This window comes from Chlorocebus sabaeus, chromosome 2 (assembly GCF_047675955.1).
Source record: "Chlorocebus sabaeus isolate Y175 chromosome 2, mChlSab1.0.hap1, whole genome shotgun sequence".
Classification (NCBI taxonomy): Eukaryota; Metazoa; Chordata; class Mammalia; order Primates; family Cercopithecidae; genus Chlorocebus; species Chlorocebus sabaeus.
The window spans coordinates 20,689,691-20,697,255 of record NC_132905.1 but is presented as its reverse complement, the minus strand read 5'-3'; the positions used below and the strand labels follow the sequence as shown (position 1 = coordinate 20,697,255).

General features: G+C 43.8%; 1 non-coding gene across 1 annotated transcript; it reads left to right on the top strand.

Annotated features, from left to right (window-relative positions):
• The first annotated feature begins 2,037 nt into the window (after positions 1-2,037).
• LOC119618741 (U6 spliceosomal RNA) lies at positions 2,038-2,144 on the top strand. The gene has a single exon (XR_005235101.1). It is a non-coding gene; the product is annotated as a U6 spliceosomal RNA (small nuclear RNA).
• The last annotated feature ends 5,421 nt before the right edge of the window (positions 2,145-7,565 follow it).

The window sequence follows — 7,565 nt, the reverse complement described above, 5'->3', positions numbered from 1 at the left end:
AAGACCTTAAATTATAGTTTTCACCCACCTTGACCATTGCTTGCAGACCCAGCAGTAACTCAAGCCCAGACAACAGTGTGGCTGTGATCATAAGATGATCAGTGCTCACTGGTGTTTTCAGGAAGTAAGTGTTTATTAAAAACTGGCTGGGCGCGGTGGCTCGCACTTGTAATCCCTGCACTTTGGGAGGCCAAGGCGGGCAGATCACTTGAGGTCAGGAGTTTAAGACCGGCCTGGCCAACATGGCAAAACCCCATCTCTACTAAAAACACAAAAATTAGCTGGGCATGGTGGCAGGCTCCTGTAATCCCAGCTACTCCAGTGGCTGAGGCAGGAGGATCACTTGAGCCCAGGAGGTGGAGGTTGCAGTGAGCCGAGATCATACCACTGCACTCAAGCCTGGGTGACAGAGCAAGACTCTGTCTCCAAAAAAAAAAAAACAAAAAAACTACCAGATGTGTGGTAGATGACATTACTGTCAGAGATATTTACTATCTCCCCATTCTGCATTTATGAGTACTTCCCTCTCTTGATGTTGGCCAATGGAATTTAGCAGGGATGATCTATTTGGTAGGCTGAATGATGCCCTCCCCCACCCCCCAGAAGGGGTACGCTCAATCTCCAGAACCTGTGAATATGTAACAACATTGTAAAAGACACTTTGCAGATGTAATTAAATAACATTCTGGAGATGCAATTATCTGGCTAGGCCCAGTGTAATCACAAAGGTCCTTATAAATAGGGAGGCTGAAGAGTCAAAAATCAGAAAAAGTTGGTGTAAAAATGGAATAGATTGGAGATGCTCTACTGTCAGCTCTGAAGATGGAGGGAGCCATGGAACAAGGAAACGGAGTCTTCCTAAGGGAGCGCAGCCCTGCCGACTCCCTGACTGGGCCCCTGCCTCCCTCCCTCGACTGTCCCAATGAAACCCATTTCTGACTTTTGATCTCCAGAACCATAAGACGATACATTTGTGTTATTAGGTTGGTGCGAATGTAATTGCGGTTTTTGCCATTACTTTGAAAATATTTTAGGCCACCAAGGTTGTGGTATTTTGTTACCGAAGCTCCAGAAAAATTAATACAACACAGCTAAAGCTTTAAGACACAGTTGCACAACTGGGCTTGCTCTCTTGCATCCCAGCTGTCTCCATGAGAATAATACACGTCAGCCAGCCCACTGGTCCAAGAGGACAAGAGACAAGCTGGCTAGAGCCGCCTGTTAGCCTTGGCCACCAGCTCGAAGCAGAACCCAGCCCAGATCAGCCAACCTGCAGAAATGTGAAAAATAAAAACTTAGTGGTGTGTGCTACTCAGTTTTGGGGTTTAGCGACAATGATAGCTAACTGATACGGGGTGCTAGGCAACACCACATATGTCTACAATAACTATACGTGGTAGAGAAACTGTTATCCAGCATTTTACAGATGATGAAACGGGCCAGGTAAACACACATGCCCAAAGTCACACACAAGGCAGCATTCTGAAGTTCAGTTGTTTCATTTTGCCTAAATAAATATGAGAGAGATCTTCCATTTTTCCTTCCCAATTCCCTATTCGCCTGTCTGAGCCTCAGGAAACTAGCCTCGTGACTTCATCCACACACTTCCCTGCCCTCTGGTTTCTGACTGGGATCAGCCATTAGGAAGCAGCAGTGGGAAGTGGAAAGCGGGAGAAGATAGAAGTTGGGGTCTTTATTCCCACAACACCCCAGCCCCACCCCTGCAGACTTAACTAAGGCTGGCGGTGGCCTTCAACCGAAGGCCATGGTGTCTGGTGTACACAGCCCTCTTGTTCCAAGTCCTGGTAACCACTGCCTCCCTTTGTCGTAGCCCCACCGTCTTATGCTAACCGTTGTCATTTTCCTACACCCTGCCCACGCCATTATAAATAAGTTAATGATTTATTAGATTACCTTCAACTTACTCAAGTGGGAGTGTGCCTTCTGTTTCCTGTTGTGACCCTACAGATAATAGCAAGTAAGATAAACAGTAAGTAAATATTTCCTGTTTCAGGGGACTATGAAACATCACACTTAGTGCTTGCTTCGGCAGCATATATACTAAAATTGGAATGCTACAGAGAAGATTAGTATGACCCCTGCGCAAGGATGGCATGCAAATTCGTGAAGCCATGCATATTTTAATTAAAAATTATAAAAATAAATATCTGGTAGATATGCAGGCAGGGTGGGGCAAAGCTCTGAGAGGTAGGGTATGCAGGTCAGCATTATCTAGTTGCAATGGTTATGTTGAGTAATGGGCCACCTGGTGGTCTCACTGGAGGCAACAAGGCTGTAAATCAATTATTCAGCATTCTTTCCTGAGATGGGACACTCTCAACCTTGGTTTGATATTCTGGACCTCCTAAGGCCAGTTCCTGGAATTATTTAAATAAAAGACATGGTTAAACATTAAGAGAGCACAGAAGAACAATACAGAATGGCTGGACTAGGTGTGGTGGCTCACACCTGTAATCACACACTTCGGGAGGCTAAGGCAAGAGGATCACTTGAGCCTAGGAGTTCGAGAGCAGCCGGGACAACATAGTGAGACCCTGTCTCTACAAAAAAATTAAAAATTAGGCAGGTGTGGTGGTATGTGCCTGTGGTCCTGTAGGTCTAAAACTGGCCTGTTTGGAGATTTGGTTATTATTTCACTCTTTCCTGATTTCTTGGAAGGTTTGATAACAATCTTGGTTTCAGGCCAGGTGTGGTGGCTCACACCTATAAATCCCAGCACTTCAGGAGGCCAAGGCAGGCGAATCACCTGAGGTTGGGAGTTTGAGACCAGCCTGGCCAACATGGTAAGACCCTGTCTCTACTAAAACTACAAAAATTAGCTGGGCGTGGTGGTGGGCGCCTATACTCCCCAGCTACTCAGGAGGCTGAGGCAGGAGAATTGCTTGAACCTGGGAGGTAGAGATTGAAGTGAGCCGAGATCATGCCATAGCACTCCAGCCCGGGTGACAAGAGCAAAACTCCATCTCAAAAAAAAAAAAATCTTGGTTTTGGCTTGGTGGTGTGGAACTTCAGCATTTGTACTCCATTTTAGTTTGGTCCATTGGGTCTAATGCCAGAGCCCATTCCAAATAATGAGCTCCTGAAAATTGTATTTAACATAAGGGAAGGAAGGAGATAGAGGGAAAGAGGGCAAAAGAAAGAAAGGAATGAGGCCAGGTGTGTAACTCACGCCTATAATCCCAGCACTTTAGGGGGCAGAGGCAGGAGGATTGCTTGAACTCGAGTTCAAGATCAGCCTGGGCAATATAGTGAGACCTCATCTCTTAAAAACAAAAACAAAAGAAAGACTGAAGAAGAAAGGAAGTAGAGAGGAAGGAAAGAACTCTTCATTTATATTTCCTGGTTCTAGGTTTGCGCTGTATATATATATATATGTGTGTGTGTGTGTGTGTGTGTGTATTCTGACACTTTTTAAAACAGTTAAGAGGATTTTATCCAGCACTATTGGAAGAGGGGAGAGAGGTCTGCCTCAACCAAACAGCAAGGGCAAGAAGTGGGGATTTATAGGCAACAAGAAGAGTGAGGAGTGAGGGGGTCATAGCTGAAAAATAGTACTAAGAGCAGACATCATGGGTAGGGGGATTCTAGCTAAACTGAACTAGCGGGATTCTTGCTAGAGGCAGACCAAGGACTTACATATCAGAGGTGAAGGAGCAGAAACTTGATCAGATATCAAGGATGGGGGATAACTTAGCAGGATTCTTATTAAAACTGGGCCAGGCAGGCCAAGGGCAGGAGGGAGGAGAGGCCAAGTTTGGACAAGGAGAGAGCCTTTTGCCAGTTTTTTAAATCACTCTTTGAGTATGAGCCTGGGGAACTGGAGAAATCATTTTTTTCTTTTTTAAATATAGCTATGGGGTTTTGCCACGTTGCCCAGGCTGGTCTCGAGCTTCTAAGCTCAAGCAATTCGCCTGCCTCAGCCTCGCAAAGTGCTGGGATTATAGGCATGAGCCACTGCACCTGGCTGAGAATTCAAAAACACTAAAAATTCATAAGATTAGAGCACTTTAATGTGGTGCTTCACAGTATACAACGTTTTAAAAATCAGGGTTGGGTGCAGTAGCTCACATCTGTAATCCCAGCACTTTGGGAGGCCAAGGCTGGCGGATCATCTGAAGTCAGGAGTTCGAGACAAGCCTGGCCAACATGGTGAAACCCCATCTCAACTAAAAATACAAAAATTAGCGGGGCCTGGTGGCGCACATCTGTAATCCCAGGTACTCGGGAGGCTGAGGCACAAGAATCACTTGATCCTGGGAAGTGGAGGCGGTAGTGAGCCGAGATCACACAACTCCACTCCAGCCTGGGAGACAGACTGAGACTCTGTCTCAAAAACATATAATAAAAATAAAATCAGTAACCTGAGGATACCGGATATCAACTCCTATGTCCAATTTATTTCATTAACCACTTTAGATTAATAAATATTAGAACGCTACATAGAACTGTATCATCAAGTCGAACCACACTCCAATTTTCAGGGCAGCTGCAGTTTTCAGGGCAATTGCAATTTTCAGGGCCGCAAGCAGTCTGCACCATTTTCTTGGGCCTCAGTTGAAGCCACATTGCATACATCCCACAAGTCTCTACTAAAAATACAAAAACTAGGCATGGTGGCACAAGCCTGTGATCCCAGCTACTCAGGAGGCTGAGCTGGGAGGATGGCTTGAACCTGGGAGGTGGAGGCTGCAGTGAACTGAGATCGGGCCACTGGATTCTAGCCTGGGCAAGAGAGTGAGACCCTATCTCAAAAAAAGAAAAAAGAAACGCCCTTTAGCTCTTCCCTGTTTTTGCACATACCAGCAGTGTAACAAGAGTCACACATAGTTAGCTTAAAAATTAATAATAATGAAATCAGTAGGCACTGCAGCATGCACTTGTAGTCCTAGCTACTCAGCAGACTGAGGTGGGAAAAATGCTTGAACCCAGAAGTTTGAGGCTGCAGTGTGCTGTGATCGCACCACTGAGGATGCCAGCCTGGGTGACAGGGTAAGACCTTGTTTCTTAAAAAAAAAAAAAAAAAAAGTGTCTGCAGCTCCATACTCTAATTGATAGAAACAAGAATTAAGTTCCTACAGCATATTGGGCGTATTCCTGCTTACAAAAATATCACCAAACTTCTGAACAAGATCAAAACACTTCTAATATTAAACATCGAGATAAATGTGAGCTACACATACCTTTTACAAAGATTAATAGAAACAAGAGAATAATTGACCCAAGTTTTGGTTAATCAGTGAGTGAGGGCGGTCGTGGTGGTGGTGGGTTAAATCAAGGAATAAGTGTTTGTAAAGCGAAAATTTTCAGGAGCATGTCCTCCCACTATACAGTTCAAAAACAAACAAGAACCAATCTGGTAGACTCACTGAGTGCTTTTGGATCACATCATTCATTGTCCTGCATTTGTATGATTATCATATACTGTATGGATTTTTTATTTTACAATAATTTGTATTCACTCATTTTCATTCATTCAGTTTCCAAGCTGCTTATTCCAATTCAGGGTCTCAGGTGGCAGCCTGTCCTAGCAGCTCAGGACGCCAGGTGGGCGTCCCCCCAAACAGGATGCTGTCCCAACACAGAGCGCGCGCGCGCGCGCGCGCGCACACACACACACACACACACACACACACACACTCTCACACACACTCCAACAGGAACCATTTAGACATGCCAGTTCACCTAAAGTGCACATCCATGGGATGTGGGAGGAAAACAGGGTACCTGGAGAAAACCCACACAGGCATGGGGAGACCATGCAAACTCCACACAGACAGTGACCCTGGCTGGGAGTCAATTTGTTTTCTCAACAATGTTATAACAAAAGGATGTTGAATGTAATGATGTTATCTGAGGACTGGCTGTAATTAACCAACTGACCAGCAGACTGCATCTTCATAGTTACTATTATTCCATGTGCAAACAAGAGATCCAAAGGAGAGAAGGGTTAGAAATCCATTTTTTTCTTATCAAACGTATATTCTTTTATCCATTTCATTACAGTATTTTATCCATTGCATTACAGCCTTTTCTGAGCAAAGTGGAAGTTCAAGTCAAAAGTTAGATGAAAGTCGCTTTAAAGTTCAAAGAGGAGAAGAAATGAACTTTTCTTTTGAGAGCCTCCTTTGTGCTAGATGCTTGCACCTTGCTATGAGAAATGCCAAGATCTTTGCATCTATGGAAGTAGAGAGTAAAACATTTTTTTAAAACGCAAAGATGAGTATGATGAGAGTTTGTGGCCACATGCCACATACCAAATCAGGACAAGGCTATCAGTAATAGCACCTGAGATTCTCCAGGCTAGAATAAACCTCCATCATCATCTTGTTCTATCCCCATCTGATGCTTGAGTCAGATATTGCTTCTTCATACCCAGTCTGCTTAGCTTTTTTTTTTTTTTAGACAAGTTCTCAGTCTGCTCTTCATACTGGAGTTCAACCGTGCAATCTTGGCTCACTGCAACCTCAGCCTCCTGGGCTCAAGCAATCCTCAGGCGCGCACCAGTATGCCCAGCTAATTATCTTCTGTATTTTTTGTAGAGACAGGGTTTTGTCATGTTGCCCAGGATGGTCTCAAACTCCTGGGCTCAACTGATTTACTCATCTTGGCTTCCCAAAGTGCTGGGATTACAGGTATGAGCCACCACACCCAGCCTGCTTAGTTGTTTTAAAATAAAAACTTTAGACAAATTAAATGTAAGAGTTTAATTGAGCAAAGAACGATTGGTCATTTGGACAGCCTCCTAAACCAGAATAGGTTCAGAAAAACTCCAGGCTTACTGCATGGTCAGAGAAGACCTGTGGACAGAAATAGGAAAGTAACATACAAAAAATAGAAATGAGATACAGAAACAGCTGGATGGGTTACAGCTTGGCATTTGCCTTATTTGAATACAGTTTGAACAGTTGGCCACCTTTGATTGACCAAAACTCAGTGATTGGCATGAGAGTAGGTTACAGTCTGTTTAGCTAGACTATACTTCACTATGTACAGAGAAATCTTTAGGCTGAACATAAGGAGGCAGATTTAGGCTAAACTTAATTTAACAACTCTCCGCTTTTTGTCAACCTCTCAAAACTTTAGGCATTGATATCATTCTGTCGTCATTGTAAATGTACTTATTTGGGCTCAAATCCCACTTGGAAACAGCAGAAGAGTGGGTTTTGTGAGGGCTTTAGATTCCTTTTTTGTAAGGGTTAGAGTAGAGGGGACCTCCTTATGCTAGAATCTTCTATTTTCTATTCTACAATCTCTTGATCTGTTTTAGGATCTATCTGCTTCTTTAAAGTTTTAGTTTGATTATTTCGCATCTAGCATGAATTACTCCACTTTGGTTTAATCTGTTCTAGTCTGTTGGGGTCTAGTACGTGAGCTCAGTCCAAAATTATGACTTGCCATAATTTTGTTTAAAAACCCTCCCCTTTTGGTTAAGTTCTCACTTAGGTAGGAATGTGACCAGAACCCAGGGCTTTAGCAGCCATCTCAGTTACCATCATCTGGGTTTCTAGTTTCAGCACAAAACTTACAGGTTACAGTGTCCTCAT